Below are 25,671 nucleotides of genomic sequence, written 5' to 3' on the forward strand. Positions count from 1 at the left end.
AATAGGGAAAGAATGGACTAACTTTTTGGGGAATTTTGATTGTGCGGTTCACTTCATATTTATATGAAAAAGCAATTTTTTATGCTTATAACTTTGGAGGCACCATTTGAAGAATTTTCACAAAGCTTTAAAAGAAAGTCACATCCGCCTCAGCTCCTTCTTGGGAAGCTTTGTGGTGATCTGTCAAGCGAAGGCAAAGAAAAATGGGGGGGGGGGGGGGTCTCAAAACATGTTTTCCCTAGTCCTTTTTCCAACAGAAAATTAACAGCAACACTACAAAAATGCTGATATATATATATATATATATATATATATATATATATATATACACACACATCTATAAAGTAATACTTTTAATTAACTTACAATAAGTATGAACTATACTGAAATAATCTTTGCTTATGGATAATCAAAGCTTAGTCTAAGGCACAGCATATCAAACCTTTACTCTACCAGTAGGACCGAGATTTCATTACAGTATTACCACTCTTCAGGCCACGTGGACAATCATTAGATCACCAGGTTTTACATTTTCATATGCTATACCGGTTTCGTACCTGTCACAGAGATGAACTTAACTGTGGCTGAGAAGTAGAGCATCTATTTTGAGTAAACCAAAATCTCTTGCAATCTATTTGCTGAAAATCCTTGGCTTTAACCTTTTACATGGGAATACATACAGAAGCCCTATCAGTGCAGACGCCTCGTCCTCTGCAGAGGCATTCTATCACAAGTCACACAAATATGTCACACAAATATCAGTGTACCATGATTATGCTGCTATGTAGTGCAGCAGAGATACTTTTTTAATATCGAACTAGACTATAAAGAACACTACTTAGTATTTTCACTACCAAGAGTTTTCTGCTTCCTTTCTTGCATAATTTATGTGACATGATAAGCCTAAAAGGCTATTGCCTTGCCTTATACAGGGTGCTCCCTTGAGTCTGGAAAAGCTTCTCTGAGTAGGTCTGATTAAAGATAAACTCGTTTCATGGGTTGCTTTTATACATTCCATGTTGGCCTGGATGGTTTTTTTACCTGTCCAAACCTGTAATACTGTGGCAGGAGTTGAAACACTCCTGCCACAGAAAGACAGTCACTCACGCCCTGGTCACCAGCAGGCTAGACTGCGGCAACGCACTCTATGCCAGAATAAACAAAAACCTCACCTGCAAGCTAATGAACATCCAAAATGCCGCCGCAAGACTGGTCCTCAACCTTCCAAGACACTGCCACATCTCCCATCACCTACGCACACTCTACTGGCTCCCCATCCAAGCTAGAGTCACCTTCAAGATGCTAACCCACGCTCACAAAGCCCTCCACGACACCAGGCTAGCATACCTGAACAGCAGACTCAAATTCCACGCACCCCAAATGACCCTACGATCAGCCCAGCTCTCCTAGGCCATGGTCCCCCGCACCAGAAAGACCAGATCGGGAGGCCGCTCCTTCTCCTTCCGCGCGACCAGAGCCTGGAACGACCTTCCACTCCACCTCAGACAAATAACAGCGCTCCCCATCTTTGCAAGAAGCCTCAAAACCTGGCTCTTCAACAGACCTCCTCCTTGATGGACTGGAACCTGCGAACCCCCCACACACCCCCAGTGCCTTGAGACCCTTACGGGTGAGTAGTTGACCTTAACAAACACCTGATTTGATTTGATTTGATTTGATTTTGTTAAAGGACTTTGTCATTTTTCAGCTCAGTGTCTATGGCACTAGCTAATACTAAGCTTAAAGCCGCCTTTGCTGTAATAATTATAAACACTTTTGCCACTTTCTAGCTCAGGATCAATGGTATTGTGATAATCATATGCCTAAAAACTATTCTAGAAAACAGACATTTGTGGTCAAGCAGCTTCAAAATATTGATGGCCTTATAGCGTGCTCCACTGCATATAAAGGAGCTGCTCTTCACCTAAACTTAGGAACCACCTAGAGTTCCCCGCTTCCTTTTTTGCATAATTTATGAGGCATTCCAGGCCCGAAAAGGTATTGTCTTGGCTTGCTGGGTGCTACCTTGTGTCTGGACAAAAGGAATACTTCACTGATGAGACATAGCTAGAGCAAAACACTTGTTTTTTCGTATCAAGTGTTTAAGTGCCCAGCAATTCACAAAAAAGCGGAATTGCCTCCTGTCGCCAAGGGAAATGCATACTTACACCCTCCGCCACTGAGAAGCTCAGGATGCCGTATAAAATGAGGAAAAGTCTCTGAACTAAACAGAAAGCCCTGCCATGAAAAATGGTGGCAGAAGTTGATGTCCCTGGACTATGGGAGGGGAGCCGACACAGGCCCACAGGTTTCATTGTCTGTGGTATCACGATGGAGGCTGCAGACTCCGCACATCCAACATTATATCTATATTCCATGACCTGGGTAGCAGGACCACAGACTATGACACTTGTGCAGCCATGTTGGCCTGCTTCTATTTTCCTATCTTGGTACTGAGAGCACAGACTACACATCACAAATGCAAAGGTGGCCTGCATTTAACTGGGTTTGAAAACCCAAGTCTGGATTTGCTGATGCTGTGTCAAAAACATTTACCTCTTACAAATTTGGGCAGGGCCTTTATTGGGTCACCTCACTTAGGTCTAGTGGTCAGTGTGCACTTATCCAGCCCCCTGTGAGGCCTTCTGCTTCGGGTTTCAGGACGTGAGGACCGTGCCTTTGAGGCTGTAATGGCAGCCACTAGAGACATCCTTCTTTCTAGCCAGGGTCAACGGTCAATTTTCCGAGTATATAGACCCGTAAAGAAAGACAGGAGAAAAAGTGTATTTGTTCAATAGGTTCACTTTTTAAAATGAACTCCTCTGGTGGCCTTCTCACCTGGGCTCGCAAACCATTCATTGACTAATGGTCTAGATGTCTCCAACTTTTAACCCCTTTAAAGCCCACCCCAGAACATTTTGTAAATGGAAATGTATCTAAAAGTATTAAACAGATTATCTCCAAAAATCCGTTCAGCCATTTTTCCAGTATCAGAAATCAAAGGTTGCTACTGAGTTAAAATAGGCAACTTCACTATTTATTTTAGAACAGGTGAATACATTATTTAGGTAAAACGAACACTGGAGGGTTGGAGAAGTGCCAACATAATAATGAGTGTGTTTTTATTGCCATTTGCCTAGAGACAGGGATTTTAGTTTTTAAAAATATATTCAACTGAACACCCATCTCTTTATCACAGAGCAGCCATAAAAACAAAACATACATGATTGAACAAGCTTTATTCGAGATATTTTCTCATAAAAGCACAGCATAAAATTAAACATAACAGATAAAAAACAGATCGTTTAACATATAAAGAAAACAGATCGTTTGACATATACATATTCTTGTAAAACAGTTTGTGCAAGCTCATACAATAACAACATATAAAAATACACATATATAACAAATTACATTGGGATTTGTAAAACGAATATAAACCAGATTAACTAAGCCCACCCATCAGCCTCTGCCTGATTGCCCAAGCCCACCCCAGATATTTGGCTACCCCCTAGAACTATCGACTCCTGGGTGGATGTACATAAAATTCTCATTGCCACTGCACTATGTCGTGTCCCAAGATTTTTACATACTGGGGTAAGCCATACCCTCCTAGGTGACAAATAGGCTTTGCAGACAAATAAAAAGTGGCCTAGGCTTTCAACAGCTGCTTCACACACTGGACATAACATAGTGGCCGGCCTCTGCCATCCCGCAGTTAGTTTTTTTAGCGGGAGGCATCCAGATCTCAACTGGAAGACTAACTTCCTGTCCAGTGGGACTGTGATGTTGTCCCAATAATTTTCTAAGACGGGGCAGATTTTGACTTCCAAGAAGCGACCCGCCATAGAATCAGACCTAGTGCCTCTCAGAAGGTTGTTATCCACCCAATCCCAATATTGGGACTTGAGGGCTTCCTTACTTGGGAAGACTTCCCCCTGCGGGTTGGTCCAAAGGTTAGAAAGCCCCAAATTAATTAACATGGCCCTTAGATTTTTTAGCCACTTTATCTTGTGAAAATTGTCTTCCTTGATTATTGCCAAGAAACCATCGGCATAATGTCTAATCTCTGGGGTTGTCCAAAGACGTCTCCAATAGAGAACAGGGCGCAGTCGCGCTCTATCACTAATTGACCATCTACCCAGCTCCAGGAATAATGGTATTAAGGGGGTACTCTGTGGGAGACATGTGATACCTCTGAGGAACCTATTTTCAGATATCTGTAAGGTCGAAAGGTTCTCCCAGGCCCATAACTCTGCACCATATAAGGTCGCACCTAGGACCTTTGCATCGTATACAATAAGGGCAGGTTTAATCGGTTTAGTCTTGGATTTTCTGTGTTCCCCCCGCAATGCCCCTGATAATTGTTGGTGTTTTAGGGCCGTTTTTTCCAGGTGATGGGACCAACCCGAGCCCTCTGCTATTTGGACCCCTAAGTACGTAAACTCCTTGACCACCTCTAGCTTAGTTTTATTCAGAGATACCTTGGGATGAATTTTACGGCGTGGGGAAAAGACCATTAGTTTCATCTTACCCACATTTACTTCTAAGCCGTGCTCTTTGCAAAAAACATCAAATATGTTTAATGCACGTTGTAACCCTGCAGGAGTCTTCGACATGATTAGGGTGTCGTCAGCGAACATCAGGATCGGGACCCTGGCACCCGCTAATGATGGTGCATCTATGCTCACGTCTAACATTCGCTCGACAATCCCATTAATGAATAATGAGAAGAGTAAGGGTGCCATGGCGCAGCCTTGGCGGACCCCCCTTTCCACCGGGAAGTCCGATGTTGACTCACCATTCCCACCCCACTGAACCCTTGCGAAGTTGCATTCATGCAGTCGCATGATTAGGGTGAGCAATTCAACCGGAATGCCTAGCTTTTGCAGGACCAGCCATAACTTGAACCTAGGGACCAAATCAAATGCTGCCCGTAGGTCAACAAATGCGACATACAGGCAGCCCCTGCCAAGCAAAACCGTCCTCCACCTCAATATAGTAAAACGGAAGACCTGGTCAATTGTGCTGGTTGCCCGCCTGAATCCTGCCTGATAGGGGGAAAGAGCGTTGTTATCATCCACCCAATCCATAAGCTGATTTGTAACCATATTCCCTATTACTTTTTGTATGGTTGCGATCAGACTTATGGGCCTGTAGTTGGCTGGGAGAGACCGATCTCCTTTTTTGTAAATGGGTATGATAATTGCTCCTTGCCATAGCTTAGGGACCACCCCACCCTTGGCAAGAGCATTTCCCAGCAAAAAAATATACCTCGCCCATCTCTTCATGTCGTGCTTGAAGACATCCGAGGGTATCCCGTCTAGCCCCGGTGCCCTCCCACATTGGACATTACTAATTGCATTCTCTACATCTTTGAGGGAAAACAAATTGTCAGTAGCAAAGACTGGCAGTATGACCTCCCCCATCCCAGGATACTTTACTTCCGCATATTGTGGTCTGAAGTACTCAACCCAGGCTTCTTCGGCTACATTGTTATCGGGCCTTGCGGGGGTACCTCCTCTGCCCCACTTAATGATTTTCCAAAAAATCCTAGAGTTCTTGCTACTAGAAGCCTCCTTTAACTCTGCCCAGTGGTCTTCATCCCATTTCCTCTTTGCTTGGGAGATGGCTATTTTGTACAATTTCCTAGCTGCTCTGATTGCAGCACTGTCCCTTTCTCTAATGGCTTGGCCCAATTTCAATCGGGCATATCTGCACTGGCAATTAAACCACCTAGCAACTTCCGGGGTTTTTTTCCCTTTATTGTTTTTTGGCTGTATGAAACATGGTTTAAGGAGGGAAAATAGCTTATCATGGATGTCTGTAATATCCCTAGACCCGGGGGTTATAGATTCTGCCGCTTCCATAGTGGAAATTGCCTTATCCACCTCAAAATTAATGTAGGTCATTGCTACTTCATTTGCCAATACCCTTGGCCATTTTAGCCTTCGTGCGTCATTAGCCATTACTGGGATCTGGTCATTTCTTGAATGCATATTTTGGGATCCAACATTCCACCACCTATGGGTCACACAAAGGGGGTTGTGATCACTTTCTAATCTGGGCTTAATGACCATATCAAGAACTCCCTGCCACAGCGGGAGACTACATATTACATAATCTATTCTACTCCTGCTATGGCCATTATCAAAAGTACAACTGCCCTCCTTATCCCCTGGTGTTCTCCCGTTCAGAGCTCTTAGGCCATACTCCATACAGATGGCATTTAGTAGCAGGATATCCTTCGTCCACCGCTTGACAGGATTTAAGCATAGAGATGGTACTCCCCAGAGAGTGTCCTCTTCCTTCCCTAAGGGATCGTTTGTACTGTCAAGAGGTTCAAAGGTCCTGTTTAGATCCCCGGCTACTAATACCCTACTGTCTTGGGACTTGGTTTCTAGGGAGGCGGACAGCACCTCTAGGGTGGGACAATTAACTGAATTACTGCCTCTTGCATAGACGTTTTTTGATGAAATTCTTAACAATTGTAAATCACTAATTCCCAAATCCAACACTTTGATAGAAATATCCAGGTCCTGCTTTATCCATACAGTGAGCTCTCCCATTGGCCGATCCCTACCTCCTCTGGCGGCCGGTATAGAAAAGTTTAAGTAGCCACAATGGAAAATGGGGTCACAAGCCCAAGTTTCTTGGAAGCAACACACATCAAACCCATTAATGAATTCTACCCAAGTTTGTGAGTCTAGCTTACTTCCCAGCCCAGCAATATTCCAAGATAGAAACATACCAAGACTAAGTTCGCCCCCACTAAGTTTATTATTATTGAGACATGGTTGAGGAATCATTGGGTTTGGAACACTATCAATACCCCTCACAAAACCACCATCGGTGTCATCATCCTCGTTTACTGTGGGTGTGGATGGTTCCCCTGCTCAAGCATTAATATTTGCTACCCCACCTGCTTCCCCCACAATCAAACTCCCATTTCCAGTGTTCCTAGCATTTGAGATTGGACCGGCATTGACATCAAATTCTTCAAAACTCCCTTGTAAATCACTAGTACTTCCTCCTCTACTACTGCACAAATATTGAGGTGTTTGTCAACATCCCCACCCTTGCTCTTGCCATCCAACCGGAGGGTTATAATTCGTGCCGGTGATGTAATTTTGACACTGTGGTGGTGGAGCTGGTGTGGGAATCATCGGCCATGGTAGATTGGGAGGGATTATGTGTTTATTGAGCAAGCTAGTCGATACACTGGTTGGACGGGGATAAAAGAAGGTAAGGTCAACAATTCCAATTCCTCCCTTGTTTATGCCCCATCCCTGTCTAGTTATCCAACCTGCCACCCTTGAATCTTGGAAGTTAACCACAATACAATCCCCTCCCAGGCTTTTGGTTGTATAGCCTATCCAGTCTATTCTCCTTACCCCCAGGATTAAACCATCGACGTCTCCTGGTAGAGGCCGATTCACCCTTAACCAGTGCATGATCTTATTTTTAAGCATCTGGAAGGTTTCCCTCTGTCCTACTGGTAATGGTGGAACATTTATGAGGACTGCTACATACGGGAAAGAATCTGGGGTAAGGTTCATGGGGGGTTTCCTATGTGGTGGCTTTATCAAGGGTGTTGAGATTGGTTTGGTAACTATAGGAACAGGGCGGGGTGCAGGTTTATTTGCTGCGAACTGGGTATTAGTTAGTTGGGTAGGTACTGGAGCATTGCCTACTGTAGAGCACACGTTACCCCCTAGTCCAGTGATAGAAGGAGGATTTGGTAATGGAGGCGGTTGCTGCGCCTCAGTCTGAGCTGGAATTACAGTGTTAGTGGGATTTACAGCAGGACCTGGTAGAGCTAATTCAACAGGCTTGGAAGGTCTTTTTTCAACCGCACTACCTGGCTTAGGTGGCTGTGAAGGGTTAGTTTGTTGCCTTCTTCCCTTTTCCTGAGTAGCACAATGGGTATTGCTCTGGGACTTATTGCTTACATCTACTCTTACATGAGTTTTAATCAACGCTTTTGTAGAGTAAAAATTGTCTAGCGTTACCTGTTCAAAATGGTCTAGTCGGTCAGAGAGCTTACCAATTCGTTTCTCTATCGGGGAAAGAATTAATCTAAACAGCTTTTCTAACTCAGGGTTCAAGTTATGGAGGGGTGATAGCTTGTCATCCATTGGTAAACTTTTCACTGGGGAATTATTGCTTCCGGGATCTGAGCTGCTTAATATAACAACATCCCCATCCTGAACACTTCCTATACTGCAACTTGCTTCAGTGGCAACCTTTCTAGTACACGTACTTTTGAGTACCTTTCTATGTTTTTGTGGGGGTTTAACAAATTGACATTTTCTTGGTACAGTAGACCTTTTCCTTTTTGATCCGTGCTTGGGTTGGATCAAAGTAACCTGGGCACCTGGTTCTGGAAGGATCATAGGATCAATGTGACTCGCACCTCGAGAAATCAGTTCAGTTACATTGTCCTTGCTTGTTTCCTTTGGGGGTACATCATATTGTTCAATTACAACAGGGAGATTTACTGAGGATAACGGTGTTACCAGTGCAGGATAGATTTGAGCAGGGTGCTTGTCTGTAGAGTTTTTAAGTAGTTCAATAGACAATCTGCGCTCAGCGCGCCTCTCTGCAAGTGTTATCTCTTTGTCAATGTTTTGGGACGGGCGGTTAAAGAAGAATTTATCCAGCGGTCCGATTACCGGTGAAACAGTCTCAACAGTTTGGGTCGTCGGAATAGTACTACTTGGGGAGGCAGACATTGTTATTGTGGTCACCAACAATGAATAGCACTTTGCTATCACTTAATGCAATACGATCTGTTAAGGTGAATATCAGAGGACTGGCCCAGCCCGGCCTCCTTCGGCCCCTGACGGCCACAGACTGTCCCGCCCTTGTCCCGGGCTTCTCCCGGCACACTCCCGCACACTCCCGCTCGCTCCCGCGGAGCGGGGACAATGGACTGTTTTAAACTCTGAAGATGTTTGCTAATTGGCTGACGGACAGGGGGGGTGTGGCCAGCGGGGAGAGCAGCCCAGGTGTGTAGAATGGGCGCGCAGGGGCTCCTGGACACTGGAGTCCCTGCCTGCGTGCTCGCAGCCCCGCCGGCTCTCTTACCTGCCCGCGCCTCCGGTTCTCAGCTTCCACAGTGACAGCAGGCTCTGGGGCACAAGGCGCTGCGGGACCCGCAAAGCGGGTCCGGCGAGGTCAGACAGAAACAGACCCTGGTGCAGGAATTCCTCTGTGGGGCTCGCTTTCTATCCGGTCAGAAGACAAACCAGCAGTTCGAGAGGGGTTCCGTGGGTCTGTGCAGGTAACCGGCTTTTCAGGCTAACAGGCGGGGGGCGTGGCCAGCGGGGAGAGCAGCCCAGGTGTGTAGAATAGGCGCGCAGGGGCTCCTGGACACTGGAGTCCCTGCCTGCGTGCTCGCAGCCCCGCCGGCTCTCTTACCTGCCCGCGCCTCCGGTTCTCAGCTTCCACAGTGACAGCAGGCTCTGGGGCACAAGGCGCTGCGGGACCCGCAAAGCGGGTCCGGCGAGGTCAGACAGAAACAACAGACCCTGGTGCAGGAATTCCTCTGTGGGGCTCGCTTTCTATCCGGTCAGAAGACAAACCAGCAGTTCGAGAGGGGTTCCGTGGGTCTGTGCAGGTAACCGGCTTTTCAGGCTAACAGGCGGGGGGCGTGGCCAGCGGGGAGAATAGCCCAGGTGTGTAGAATGGGCGCGCAGGGGCTCCTGGACACTGGAGTCCCTGCCTGCGTGCTCGCAGCCCCGCCGGCTCTCTTACCTGCCCGCGCCTCCGGTTCTCAGCTTCCACAGTGACAGCAGGCTCTGGGGCACAAGGCGCTGCGGGACCCGCAAAGCGGGTCCGGCGAGGTCAGACAGAAACAGACCCTGGTGCAGGAATTCCTCTGTGGGGCTCGCTTTCTATCCGGTCAGAAGACAAACCAGCAGTTCGAGAGGGGTATACAGGACTTCGCTTCAAAGTTTGCTGTCAGTACTGAGGACCGGCAGGAAGTGACCCACTTAAATCCCTGACTTATGCTTCAAAAATCTTGGAAGTTGCTGGTAGGAGCATATTCAGACAAAATAATTAATTAGTCAGACAACATTTGTATTTTTTTTGACAGGAGTGCAACTGTGGCCTTTGCTATAATTTCGGGATCTATTTTAAATAGTACTACATATGCAACGTCATTTCAGTACCAACCCACCTCAAATGTAATATCTGTCTCTGAAAAAAGCAAAATACTGCAGTTTTGTGGGTACTGCTTCTAATATTTTACAGAGTATGAGCATTTCAAATGGATATAAGGCACTGAATTTTACAAAAGCATTATGCCAGGTTACGTAATACAACTTCAACAGGCCATCGAAGGCTAACCAAAATAAGTCTGGATCATCTTACATGTCATTGTGAATGGCTGGGAATTCGAAGAAAGAGAACACAATATACATTGTCTGTCTCTATAGGCCTAGGGATGTACACCAATGTTTATTATCTAGAATTGAACATTTTAAAAAAAGTAAATAGAGGGACATGTTCGGAATCTAAGCATGTACGGACATTGCAGCAACACACATTAACATAAAATCTGTGTAGGATGCACTGCATCCAATCCAATACTTGAGCCTCGACATTGGCGCAAAATGTCTGAACAGCTGGTTCTCAAAAGTCCACAGCACATCCAGTACCTGTCAGTAGGTCGTATATGCACTTTGAAACCAGAAGTTTAGGATTTCCAATACACTGATCATCAACCTTACATGAATATCCAGGAGGTAAATTAAGAGAACATTATCTCAGATGGATGTGTTGTTGCCAATTTGTGTTTTTGATTAATAACTCATGTCTTGATTTCTCTCTGAAAACTTGCAAAGTATGAAAGCCACATGACGACACAAAAGCTGGTCAAGTATCCATGGTGGCAGGGGCAATTATTCAAACGAACACCATTAAATAAGTTTGAAGATATAAAAATCACAAAGGTCATGAGCCAGTCACTGAGGTCAATCTAGCCCACTATTTACTAGTATTGAAAGTTAATGGCCAGTGCAGAGTTGAGTGAGTTCACAGTTTACAGGTACTATTGGGATGCAAGGCCACCAATGGCACACATGGGATATGAGACTATTCTAAAGGTTTCGGTCAAACATTAGACAAAATAAACAAGTATTACATTCTCACCTGTCACAAGGCTCAGCCAGACTCTGGGCTGCAGCTCACACGCAACAGCACTTAACCTGTGACTGGAGGTGCACAACCAGTAACGAGGGAGAGTAAAGGTCTGTTACCACAAACACACGCAGGGCAGCTGTCCATTAAGTGTTCAGACAACAAGTGGGGATGTCACCTGAACTTTCAGAGTCTAGACTTGGCTGAAATGGGCTGTGGCTCATGAAGAGCTGGTAAACTTTAGTATTTCGCTGGCTGGAAGAATTGTTGGATTAACTAACACAAAGGCAAACCTACTAAAAAAGAACCAGGGCTTTAAATATTTTTTTACATAGCACGTGGTTCCTTTCTAACAATTAGCTCTGCACTTGAACAGACAAAAGCATAATGGCACGGTACAGAACCTGTAGACAGAGAAGACTTGACACTGAGATCGTGCACAATTGGTGACTCAAAACAGAAAAAAACGTAATTATTTTCATATTTGTATTGTCAAAATACACATATAAATAGTATAAACTGTTCGAGGTTCTGAGTATGATGTTTATGTCTTACCGCCAGTGGTAAGCTACACCTGTGGCTGGACAAATGTAAGATATTCTAAGAGCTGTTTTGGGAGATTTTTGCTAGGACCTTGTTCTGTAGTTAGATTTATTTTTGTAATATTTCTCTTACTCGCATCTTTTTCTATGAGTTAATTTGATCAAACCCTTAGAGGGATTACAGTGTTTTGAATTAAATAACACGTTTGCTATTGTAGCCCTAGTTGATAAACTCTTATCCTGGTGCTCATTAGATTTAAAAGTATTTGTCCCCTTCAGCTTATATTTGTGGTTTTAGCCTACGAATGTTATGATTAGTTAATGTCCAGAAATGTATTCACATCTTGAATCCGCATCCAAGCAAAGAGCTTCTAATTTCTATGCTATATTATATGTTTTATTTCTCTCCACAGTATCCAAAATAGTAAACTCATCCCAATCCATGAACCTTTTCCCATCTTTTCGCAAGCGGCATAGAGTGCCTGCCTATGGCACGCACTGAAGCAGGAAAGAGGCAACCATAGAAACAATCTGGATAAGTGGCAGCCTTTGGCAAATACAGGCCATGAAAGTAAACAGCTCTCGTTCATCTCTTCGTCAACACTAACAGGACAGCAGCTATGTCCGGGTAGTGTCGCGAGTTTCAAAGGCGATCGATGCTGCGGTGTAGGGAGGCAGCCGGGAGAACGCAATGGATCATTTTATGCAGGCTTCAACAGTCTCCAAAACAATAAGTGAGTAAGTAGTAAAGTGCTATTGTTTAGTTAGGTAAAACCATAACAACTGTACAATAAAACAGTTATTAAAAGAATAAAAGAAGCACTAATGTTAGCCATAGCAAGGATAAGGTTATACCGTGAATGAGGAAGCTATATATGCGATCTGTGTTTGAGTGTCTAAAAAACCAGCAACTTGCCCGATCTTCTTTAGAGAGTGAGTAAAACAAATAAAGTGCCAAGTGCGGCGTTGATACCCCAATGGGTGCTGGGGGGATACAAATGCACAGGACTAGGCCAGTGCGAGATGCATGTTGGGCATTTTAGAGTGATGAATGGGTCAACGAGGGGAGCCACTTTCCTTTTAGTGTGTCATGCTTTGCAGGGGAGACTCCAGAACCCCATTTCTTTCATATGGATCACACCAGGAAAAAGAATCACAATGTAACAAAGTCGGCACCCGCTGTCTTTTCTTGATGGGCGGTATTCTGATCAGGTTCAGGAGCAGGCAGCTACTATGAAGCAAAAAGCAGCAAAGTAGGAAGGCAGCTCAGGTTTCAGGTGCCAAGTTCAAGATTAGACAGAGCTACTCTGTATGAGAGCCAAGTTCATATTCATATAAGATGTAGCAGTCAAGGTAGAGTGTGAGAAATCAGGGCATGGTGGAGGGCTACGCAAGATGGTAGTTGGTTAGAGAGGGGCGAGAGAAACTCAGCTAGAGCAGAGTACCTCTATGCACATGCCAACACACAGACACTTGCCCACAAACATACAGACACCAATATGTTCGAGAAAATACAGATGAGTCAGATAGCACATAAACAGCAAAACACTCAGAAGTGACAAACAGATGGACTAAGGGAAAGATGAATGGATGGATGCACTTCCGGATAGTCTGGCTCTGGTCCACCGTGCGCCTACACTAGGGAAGCTCTCCTCAGACTCAGGCCACCCCAATGTGCATACTGCACTATCATGAATCCTCACCATGTCCCTTGTACCTGCCCAGTTTGCTATCTCCCCCTCACTTCCCTCGCCTCTACAACTAAGTTAGCTTTATCTGACTTTCCTCTCTCTTGCCCCAAACATATTACTGCAGACCTGTCTCAAACTCGGACACTGATTAGTTTGAATTGTAGATCTCTGGTCAAACATAAGAGGGAAATCTTTGATTTACTTACCTCTGAGGAACCAGCAGCTCTATTCCTTACCGAGACAAGGCTAAAAGATCACTCTGGCCCTGATATTGCTGCTGCTCTCCCTGGCAATTACACCTATGTTGCAAAAAACAGAGTCATGAAAGATGGGGGAGGGATAGCTATAATGTATAACAGACGATACTCTTTCAAATGGGAAGACTTTGTAAAACCGAACAGCGAGGCAGGTCTCTTTAAGCTTTCGCTGTCTCCCAACTTTACTTTCTCCGGATTGCTCATTTATCGCAACCCCGGCCCAGCGAGCTCGTGGGCTGCCACTCTCCCTGAGTACTTAGCACCACTAATCCAGAACTCCACACATTTCTCAATTATTGGTGACCTCAATTTACATCTAAATGATCCCTGCTGCTCCACCAGCAGCAACCTTTTACAGGACCTGGCTGCTCTTAATATTATTCTACATAATTCTGGTCCTACACATAAATCTGGGAACCTTCTGGACCCAATTCTCTCTAATCTTGAAATCATCGACTGTGAGGCCCCCTTACCTATTATATGGTCTGACCACGTTATGGTGACTTTCATTATTACCATTGGTCGCCTACCTAACACCCCCCCTAACCCTACTGAATCTAGACTTTCTAGAAATTGGAATAAATTAGACATTAATGAACTCAACTCCCACCTTGAGAACACTAGACCTCTCATGGAAGTCACTAGTACGGAAGAAACTGACGCATTAAATATCTGGCTAGTACAGGCTGCCGATGCATGTCTACCCCAACGCATGCAAAAGCATCATCTCCATTACCCGCCTGCACCCTGGTTTACAGATGCCTTAAAAAAAGAAAAAAACACCTGCAAAAACCTTGAGCGCAAATGGCGCATAAAATATGACCTTTGCTCCAAGCAAATTTACAAAGCTGCTTTAGCCAAATACCATTCTTTATGTAAAATTGCTAAAGCTGAACATGTCAACACAACTATCCTTGAAGCACAAAATCGGCCCAAAGCACTTTTTAAGGTAGTACAGAAGCTGTCAGGCGCGCTGTGTCAACTCAAACCACCTTGTCTAGATACTGCACAATGCAACTCATTAGCTGAATTTTTTATCGCCAAAATTGATTCCATCTATTCCAATTTTGAGAAACCTTCCCTCCCCCCTTTTCTGCCACATCCACCTGCCCTTATCCCACCTCCAGACCATATGACCCCAGAGGATAAGTCCTATACTCCTGTCCAGTCAACCCCCCCCCACATTATCCAAACCTTCGATCTCCGGTGATTCCAGGTTGCCACGGGAAACCTCTTCCACTGCTCCACAATTGATCGATATCATCAGTGAAATTAAATCCGGTTCCCCATTGGACCCTCTTCCATCCCAAATACTAAAAAGGTTGGACAAATCTTCCCTTGCACTTATTTTGGATCTTCTCAATGCCTCCCTAAGAGAAGCTATAGTACCCTCTGCATGGAAACACGCAATGATAGTGCCTCTGCTAAAAAAGGCAAATGCTGATCCTAGCATCCCATCTAATTTTCGCCCTATTTCCCTTCTACTGGCCTTTTCTAAAATCATGGAAAAACACATTAATTCCCAACTGTCTAGCCATGTTGAAGTGAATGGAATCTTACATCCATCTCAATCCGGTTTTAGATCTGGTTTCTCAACTGAAACTACTCTACTATTCTCATCAACGACCTTAGATCTTCTGGCATCACCGGCATAGCACTCAACTGGTTTATTAGCTTTCTTTCTAATTGCACCTTTCAGGTTTTCTCTTCTTCATCCGCTTCTCAAACCTTCATATCGGCGTACGGTGTTCCGCAGGGTTCCATCTTGAGCCCCTTGCTCTTCAATTTGTATGTCAGACCTTTGGCGAATATTGCGGAGCAAGCTGGGCTCACTATCTACTCGTACGCCGATGATACCCAGATCATCTACTCGCTTTCCTCTGATCCTCACTCTTCTTCCTCTTCCCTCCGTACAGAACTGAGCAACATCGCAGCCTGGATGCTAGACAACAAATTGCAACTGAACGGGGGTAAAACAGAACTTCTTCTGTTTGGTCATAACACCACCCATTGGGGACCAACATTGGCCCTCTCAAATGGGCACCTTACCCACCCCGTCTAAAACAGCACGCAACCTCAGCGTCATTTTTGACGACCAACTATCCATGAAGAACCATGTGATCAAAACCTCCTCCACTTGCATCACTATCATGGAGTGTTTGCGTAAAATCATATGGATGCTTCCCCTAGACACTCAGAAAACCGTGGTCCAGGCCTTAATCACCTCTAGACCGGACTACGGGAACATCCTTCTCCTGGGAGCAGGTAAAGTGGTGATCCGTAACCTGCAGACTGTCCAGAACATGGCAGCGCGATTACTCTGCAAATTACCCGCTACATCCCCTACCTCCAATTCCCTACGCACCTTGCATTGGCTACGTATAGAAAACCGGACAAAATTTAAGGCCTTCTGCATAATGCACAGAATAAATACTGGCCTAGCTCCACCTTACCTTATTTCCTTGGTACAACAATACTGTCCCCCTCGCAATCTGAGATCATCTAGCCAACACTTATTTTCAGTTCCCAGAATAAAAAAACCCAGAATGGGTGGCCGCTCTTTCGCCTGGCTTGCTCCCTCACTCTGGAATTCTCTTCCCCTCCAGTTACGAACTGAACCCAACTATCTTAGGTTTCGCAGACAGGTAAAAACATGGTTATTTAACATCTAACAGTTCTCTTCTGCCTCTCCCCCCTCATATTTTTGGTTTTAGCGCCGGGAAACCTACGGGTAGCTGAGCGCTTTACAAACTTAACTATAATAATAATAATAGACAGCTGGAAGGATGGATGGATGAATCGATACAGAAGCAGAGTTCAAATTCTTTTTAAATCATTGCCTTTTTGTTGAAGAAATCAACTATAAGGTAGAAGGTATTTTTAGATCTCACCTACCACACAGTGCAAGCCGCTTGTTTGCAACAAGACCTATTGTCAACTTACAGTGGGCTTGGAGCCAGCCCAATTTTTTTCATCATTATAGCTTTGCTGTCACTCTCATTTGCTTGTGTGGGCTTTCCTTCCTCTTCCTTTTTCGGTCCCTGCCCTGGAGCGGGAAACATCCTTTACATCGCATTGATTACACCGCGATGTATTTAGAACGTTGGCATTACAACGCAAGTGTTACATCGACTTCCGCTGGAGGACGCTCTTACTTAAGGAATAGTAAGATTTACTATTCCACCACCTTCCCTAATGTACGTAGGCTGGTGTTGGAATAGTAAATCTTACTACTCCTAAGTCCAGCACCCTCCAGCGCAAGTCGTTGTAATGACTTGCGTTGTAAAAACTGCGATGTTACATACCCCAATCATTGTGATTGCGTTGTAACATCACATATTCCCCTTGAGAATGTAATCATTTTGTGGCCTTCCACTGCTTGCTTTTCAAGCACTACTTTTTTTTCTTTAGGGTTAGGTACTCAATGAGCTTACTCTACTCATGTGGTTCTCTGCCACAGTCACACTTGTGTTTCTTTCTGTCACCGAGTACTTCTTCCCTGCTACCTCCATGTTGTGTTCACCCTTGTGTACTTCTTGCCCTCTACCTGGGGTTCCTTTCTTACCCGCTTCCTTTTTCCTTATTCACTAAACATTACTCTCTCTATTACTAGTTGCATGTCCTTCTCAGCCATGGTCTCCATCTCCCTTCTGTCCCCCACCCCCTCCATATTGCTTTTGCAACCCTCCCTGCATGCTGCTTCCTCCACCGCCCTCAGTGTGGCTTCTTGCCATGCTGTTTCCTCGTACCCGTGTCCCTTGTGATGCCACCCCACTAGTGTCCTTTGTGATGCTTCCCCCACCTATGCTTAAGTAATTGTTTCACACTACTTATTATTATTATTAAGTTTCACTTGCACAGCGCTTGCATAGTGCAAGTGAAATCTACTGTATTGAATATATCTTAAAAGAGCTTACAAACCATCTCATTTTCTTACTTGTGCCTCTGCTTCTCTTTTGACTTTTCCTTCGTTTATATTGGTTGTAGCATTTTTTTCCGGTTCTTCTTCGTGCATTTCTTTTATCTGTACTCATTTTGATGGCGTTGGTGGGTGGAACTTCTGTTATCACATTAAGGCTGCACAGCATTTACTGTTTACCTTTACTAATTATCCCTTGGCTGCACGCATTTAGAGCTTCTATTTACAGTGTCTGGCTGCACACAATTAAAGCATGCTCGTCTGCTGCATTTTTTTTGTCTAACGCTGTGTCAGCACACAGTTCAAGCATGGTTGTTTTTTTTTAAGCCAGGCAATTAAGTGATACTGCCCAGAATCACAGGATGGTGAAGTAACTCCGACACTCGATCCTTTTGTTCTTTAGTTCTGAAGTCGGCTGCTCTGACCATAGCGCCACATCCTTCTTCCCCATTCCTACTACTCTTCCACTCAAGTAGAGCATAAAAAGCAGAGGATGCCACAAACAGATGCGCAAACAATTTGGGAACCACTATAAACAGTACATTGCAGTATGCGCATCTGAATTCTACACCACTTCATGTGGTCAGGGCGGCAGTGGTTGCCCTGTGACTAAAAGTACAGTGTAACCTCACTTTGAAGGCTTCTAGTTGCAGAACAGGAGGGAGATGAGGATGTTGCAACGCAGCTGCTTTAGCGCAGTCCGGTGAGGTCCGCTGTCTGACCTGACCAGCAAAGACTGCACTAAGTGCCCCGCGGTCTCTTTGCACTCAGTAACAAGCTTTTACCTACGGAGTATGTTGTCTTCATTGAGCTGTAGGCTGCAAGCTAGTGCATTTCAAGCTCCATTTACCAACAAGCAGATAAGAAAAGACTTCACAACAACTGTGAAGCACAAAGAGACCATCTGTTTTCATTCAGCCGCTTGTCTTTGGGTCTGGGCTGAGACCTAAAAAAGGGAAGTAGGAGTTCACATTCCAAGAGATCCACTGAGTCAGACTGCCCACAGCTTCAATACAGAGTTTTTGTTTTGCTGAGTTCCCAGCTGGCAGCAAAGAAGGCTGACTATCTCTCCCTTTACGATGATGACTAACTTTAAGTGGTGCTCACTGGGACTGTGTCTGCACCGCTGTAGTGCGGGGTCTCCCTCTTTTTGCTGTTCTACTCTAGAGAGGTCTTACCCGGAGTTTCAGCACAGCTCAACACAGACTCTACGGAGGACTGGCAAAATGTCATAGCTGTGGCTATAACCAGAGATAGGAGTTAAAGGAAAGTATCAGCTCTGCTCTGGAAATAAGGATGCGTTAGTGTCAGACAGCTGTCACTGAACATGGAATACACAGCTCTCACAGCAAACAAGTACTTCAAAGTGCTCTATTTATGAACTGAAGTTTGTTAGTGTCAATGTTAAAAGAATGACAATGTATGTGATGAGAAAGCTAAACTCCTGAGGCATGGCGCGCATACCACTCTTGTTCAACCATTAGCAAAACCAGCAACTCTATATAGCAATCCACCAGGACCTTCTATACAACATAAATAAAATACTACCTTGAAGATCGCGAGTGACAATAATTCAAAACCTAAAAAACTAAGGTCAAGATTAGTAGCTGAGTGTCAACAGGCCTAAAAACACCAAATCTACATACTGTAGTACCAATCCTTGTGAAATATAGCCTGCATTGGTAACGCCTCAAGTAAATGCTGTAGAAATAAAAAGGACATGGAGGTGGAGGGCAGCAATGGATGAGCTGGGGGAGGCTTTTGGAAAAAAATAAAAGGAGAGGTGGATGAGTAAGGGTGGGCAACGGGCGCATTTGGGGTTTGCAACACAGACTAGAGGTGGAGGGGTATGAGAGGAAGTAGCACACGGGGGAGAGTAGGAAACACAGGCACTTTCTTGGCATGGTGAAAGAAAAACAAATAGTCATGTGATGTGTCACCCTGGAAGGATACAAGTCAACCAAGCAAAAGGATGATAAAGAAGCTGTGCTCTAATGAAGGGAAAACAAATGACGAGGAAGGAGAGCCATAGAACAAGCAAGCAAGCAAATGAGACGGACAAGAAAGCCAATAGTATGCAATAGGCTGACCAAAATGACTCTTTTGGTGCTGAACATATTTGCCCCTTCAAAAAGATTGATAAAGCTGTATTTAGGCAAGACCTCAAAAGCAATACAATGTACAGAATAATTCCAGTACAACACAATTGCTTTAACTATATAAATAAAACTGAGCCTAAAGTGTTAAAAATATAAACTAATGCTTCAAACATTTTTTACTTGAAAAAATTAAATTTTCAATATAACTAAAGGTGACAATAGTTCTTTCAAAAACATAAACCATTTCAAAAGGCAGATAATGACTCAAATGGGCTAACATGCATGTGCAATATGCCAAATGAGCAACAGGAAGAATATGCAAGGCCTCATAGTAACACTATACAAAGTAACAGCTCACAATTTGTGAACTTCTTCGGTTTTGGTATAACATTAGGGCTATGCGTTTCCAAAAAGAACACATTAGGGTTCTCCAAAACACATGCATGCCTTAATGAATAAAATTCAACATGAACACTCTATTAAGTATGAAAAATAATTGGTTATCGGCAGCAATTGCACTCTATCACCGAGAATCTTCCTTAAATCCATAAACAATATCGCCGTCCATGTGAGAGATCTAGTAACACTTAACACAGAGATAAAAATACCTCCAACTAAAGCAAAAAAAGTCTATGTATATGCAATTAAAGTAAAAAAAAGTCTATGTAAATGCAAATTTTCCTTTTTTTAGCTGCAGATACAAGTGTATGAAAAAATAGAAAAATATTTAAATAAAAAAGACAAACAGCAGACTTGCTGCACAGCGCCTTTATTCCCATTCCCAAATTTAAAACAAAAAAAAAGTAAATTGCTTCCATGGTTATGGGTTTTAATGTAGAAGTGAATCTGGAATATCACTTTAACCATACAAATGATCTTGCCCTCAAGGCCTGCAACCATAGACTATGTCAAGTGGACTATTAGGCAGTAGTCTTGAATGAAGGCTCTGTTAAATGCCAGGCCCGGGCTGCTATGCCTGGCCCTCCATCACGAGCATGCCGGGCAGGCTTGAAGGAAATGCCCTGTGGATCCTGGAAGTAGAGTAATGAGTGTAACTGCAGCACTCAGTGCTTAGGATACAGTGGGTATGGGCGACATCTGTGTGTAGTAACCTTATGAAATAGTACTTCTCCATGTAGGGCCTTGGCAAAGGCCAATCACTGCACCTAAAGCCCACTGGCCATGGTTGAAGCGGAAGTTTAAACGTGCAATACAACCCATGTGTGTGTACAGAAGAGGGTTGCAATGTGGCTATGCAGGTGTTTCCAATTTTGTCCGGATCAGGGTGATTTGGTAGGTGGTCGCAGGTAGGTGCAAGTACAGAAGGCATGCTTTGGTTCGAAAGTGTTCGGAAATATGTGTGGGGAAGGTTATGGAGTTTATGTAGGTACGATACAAAACAATGTAATGTGTAAAAGACATTAATGTAGTGGAAAACGCATGAAAAGGGATGTGGCACAATGAGATGGTTAGGATTATGGAGGAATATGGTGCATCACTGTGAAAAGATGAAGAAAAGAAATGTGTACATAATACACACGACCATCAGACCACGTGCCAACTCAATCATTCATCAAAGTTTACATTTAAGACCGAGAGCCTATTGCAAAGAAGGTTGAGATATGCAAAAGAGGAGTAAGAGAAGAGGAAGGGAAGGGCAGGGACAGAAACAGAGGAAAAAGAAGGAAGAGGTCAATAAAAAAGAGGGAGGAGGTATTAAGAGCTGAGGATGATATGGTGGGGGTCTGCTCTCAAGGGGATATATATAAGAAAATGTGATCTTTTCTAGAGACAATTCAGGAAGAACTTGGATTTGCTGAAAGCACAGCATCGGAATTAGCGGAACCCTATTCCACCACTTTAACCGGATTCTCACATCCAAACTGTTCATGAAGTAATCAAAAACGTTAATTATTTAATTGTAAAGACCTAGATAAGATACCCATACTCAATTTTAGTAGCAGATTGCACATACTGAAGGGAGATGAATCTGAAATTCCAAATACAATCAAGGAAGATCTAATATTATCTTATTTAGTGTGTCGCACTTGCATGACACCAGAGAAGGACTACCCAGTAAATAGAGGTCTATGATTGCTTATGGTCTTAATACCAACAAGAAAGTGCACCCTGGAGGGTCTAAGTTAAAATGAATGCGAGACTAATTATTATTATATTTCATCTGCTGTAGTTAAAACAAAGGATGGATAAAGATTATTCAGAACTTGGGGTTATCAATAAATTAGTTACAATAATGGTCAAAAGTAAAGAATTTTATTTAGGTTTTTGGGACTTTTTAAGAAATAGTACAAGACAGGCTGCACAGAACATACAGTAAACATATACACAGATCACCTAGATAGACCCTATGAAAATATGAAACATTTTGCTGGACCCCTTAACACATCTCACACAAATGATACTTAGTCTCATATTCATTTAAAACAAGACCCTCAGGGGTGAACTTTGTGGTTAATGCATTCATGACTGAAGCCCTGCGGGCAGACTGGGCAATCCATTTTTGCTGTCGAGTACTCTCTGAAATGGACTTTGAAGGCCTCAGCTCAACATTGCTGTCAGCAGGATCCTCAAGTGTACGATGTTAGTAAGTTAGGGTCAGATGGTGGAAGGGAGGAGTACTAAATCATAACATCATGAAGCTTCCCCTTCGGCCAGGGCATAGACAATATTATGCTTTAAGCTTTTAAGATTTGAACATATTGTTCTTCTTTTCATGACCTAGCAAAGACTGTTTTCTGTTTTTCCTTCTCTAATGAATTTTCATGTCTTTGCTAGCATGATATTACCTCACCTTACCTTGGCCACGTTTTTCAAAAAATTAAGAGTATGTCCAGCCAAGCCACCAAAGCCTCACTATTCTGATTACTGGATCAGGAAGATGCGCATGGCAGGGTGAAGACTGATTGTGATTCAGGAAGTCTGGGACAAGTGAGTTTTCATCTATATAAAAGGAATGCATTGCACATCAGTACATGATTGAATTTGCATTTGAGGTTTATGTTCCTCGCTGTGATCTCCCCATTGCGAAGGGACATAGAAAGTGTTCTAAGTGATGACACACGAGATAACCAAATCACGAGTAGGTAGATAATAAAAATAATAATAAAGTAATTTATAAAGCGCGTGGTTACTTCAAACAAAGTGTACCTGTACTGATTTCAATTCTCAATTGTCTTATTATGGGCTGAGATTGTGCGTGTAATACCATCACCAGGAACTGGGATCTAGATTTTGCTATTTTGAAGCATCCTACTCTGCTGTTGCACAGGGATCTGCAGTGGTTGATGGCAGACAACCCACAGGCACTTGCAGCTGCAGGTATTGTGACCTTGGGTGTCATGGTTCTTGGATGGGAGGCACTGGGGGCTCAAAGTACACAAGATCAGTGATCTCCAGATGACCCCAATAGACTTCAAAGGAGAGAGAACCTATGACAATATTTTTGGCCTTAAGGATATTTTTGCCATCAGGTCATGACCAGTCAGTGGTTTATGTGTACAATATGATCTCAAAGTCATATGTAAACAGACAGGGGGGTACTTTGTCCAGGGCAATCTGGTGGCGCTGATCTGTTTCTGAACAAGAGTGAGTCTGCTTTATAATCAGAATGGAATACAATCTGAAGCAAAATTAAGCAAGCATTACCCTCCTCGGTGGTCTTTCTCTCTAGGCAAACATTTACCACTTAGTAGTACAAAAGGGGGTGGTGATGGACGGAGCATCTGAATCAAACACTCACACCCAGTCAAAAGATCTGGGTTTAATCCATCACCGTTCTTTAGCCCACTCTGCCACCCCAGTTCAGACATGGCTATATGCAAATCAGTCTGACCCTGTGCCTCATGGGAACAGTCCAGACCAACTGCCAAGCCATGTCTTCCCTGGACCGGAAACAAGCTTCCGAGGACCGGTTTCTGGCATTCCAGCCATCTTCAGCCCGGCTTGCTTGAATCCAGTGGCAAAGTGAGCAAGGGACTGACGTCTGAGCATACCCTGCCACACTTTTGGCGGCCAAAAGCGGTACAAAAGGGGGTGGTGATGGACGGAGCATCTGAATCAATCAAACACTCACACCCAGTCAAAAGATCTGAGTTTAATCCATCACCGGGTGTGAGTGTTTGATTGGTTCAGATGCTCCGTCCATCACCACCCCCTTTTGTACCACTTTGGCCGCCATAAGTGTGGCAGGGTATGCTCAGACGTGAGTCCCTTGCTCACTTTGCCACTGGATTCAAGCAAGCCGGGCTGAAGACGGCTGGAATGCCAGAAACCGGTCCTCGGAAGCTTGTATCCGGTCCAGGGAAGACATGGCTTGGCATTCGGGCTGGACTGTTCCCATGAGGCACAGGGTCAGACTGATTTGCATATAGCCATGTCTGAACTGGGGTGGCAGAGTGAGCTAAAGAACGGTGATGGATCAAACCTAGATCTTTTGACTGGGTGTGAGTCTTTGATTGGTTCAGATGCTCCGTCCATCACCACCCCCTTTTGTACCACTTTGGCCGCCATAAGTGTGGCAGGGTATGCTCAGACGTGAGTCCCTTGCTCACTTTGCCACTGGATTCAAGCAAGCCGGGCTGAAGACGGCTGGAATGCCCGAAACCGGTCCTCAGAAGCTTGTATCCGGTCCAGGGAAGGCATGGCTTGGCAGTTCGGGCTGGACTGTTCCCATGAGGCACAGGGTCAGACTGATTTGCATATAGCCATGTCTGAACTGGGGTGGCAGAGTGAGCTAAAGAACGGTGATGGATCAAACCTAGATCTTTTGACTGGGTGTGAGTCTTTGATTGGTTCAGATGCTCCGTCCATCACCACCCCCTTTTGTACCACTTTGGCCGCCATAAGTGTGGCAGGGTATGTTCAGACGTGAGTTCCTTGCTCACTTTGCCACAGGATTCAAGCAAGCCGGCTGAAGACGGCTGGAATGCCAGAAACCGGTCCTCAGAAGCTTGTATCCGGTCCAGGGAAGGCATGGCTTGGCAGTTCGGGCTGGACTGTTCCCATGAGGCACAGGGTCAGACTGATTTGCATATAGCCATGTCTGAACTGGGGTGGCAGATTGGGCTAAAGAACGATGATGGATCAAACTCAGATCTTTTGACTGGGTGTGAGTGTTTGATTGGTTCAGATGCTCCGTCCATCACCACCCCCTTATTTACCACTTAGTAGGCACTTTAGTGTACAAATAATACATCTTTTTGCAGGGAAGGAGTTTGCCTCGTTTCCCCGGATCTTCTCTTGCTTCCCAAGCCCAAAAGAGAAGAGAACTTTAAATGAAGATGCCATGATAGGTCAATGGCTGAAAAGTTTAATTTATGCTTTGATACGTTTTTTAGTAAATCCCCAGATTCGAGCCAGCTGCAGGATAGAGTCAGCAGAAGTAACCCGGATTGCTAGACTCTGGAGATAGATGGTCTTATCCCTTTATGTTTCTGACACTTCTCCCAAAGGCCCTTAAAGGCTATGTTGACCTGGAAGTAGAAACATTTTGCTTACAATGACAGTGGTAGTTCAGGGAATTTGCCAGTTCTATTCAGGCCTTTAAACATCCTGGGGCTCTCATGGTGTATAGCTTCCACTGAGCATTGTGACGAGTTTAGTGAAAAAAGAAAGGACTTTATCACTGGCATTGGGAGAAATCTTGCACTTCCTGAAGGAGGTCATTCAGTTGGAAATTGAATCTTCAACCCAAAGAGACCTACTATTAGGGTCTTTAATGACACTTAGGGTTAAAGAAAATGTAGAAGTATTATATCGCTTTTAGTAACATTCTGTAATCACCAAATGATCTGAAAACATTGCATCTGTTACATCATGAAAATTCTGCCATATTGGAATTCTCTTAAACGAAAGTAATAAATACATGATCTCTTTTTCCAAGTCTTACAATACTGACAATAATTATTTTAAAAAAGACACACCCTCTGCAATACACGCTGGATCTGTAGTTATAATCATTTATGTATGTAAAAAAAACAGCACGCACTCTTGAAT

The 25,671-nt window shown here is 44.1% G+C and overlaps 1 protein-coding gene across 1 annotated transcript in view; it reads right to left on the bottom strand.

Moving 5' to 3' along the window:
- PIGK (phosphatidylinositol glycan anchor biosynthesis class K) overlaps window positions 1-25,671 on the bottom strand; it is a 477,281-nt gene that overhangs the window by 252,850 nt on the left and 198,760 nt on the right. The window lies entirely within an intron of this gene.

This window comes from Lissotriton vulgaris, chromosome 1_1 (genome assembly GCF_964263255.1).
Source record: "Lissotriton vulgaris chromosome 1_1, aLisVul1.2, whole genome shotgun sequence".
NCBI lineage: Eukaryota > Metazoa > Chordata > Amphibia > Caudata > Salamandridae > Lissotriton > Lissotriton vulgaris.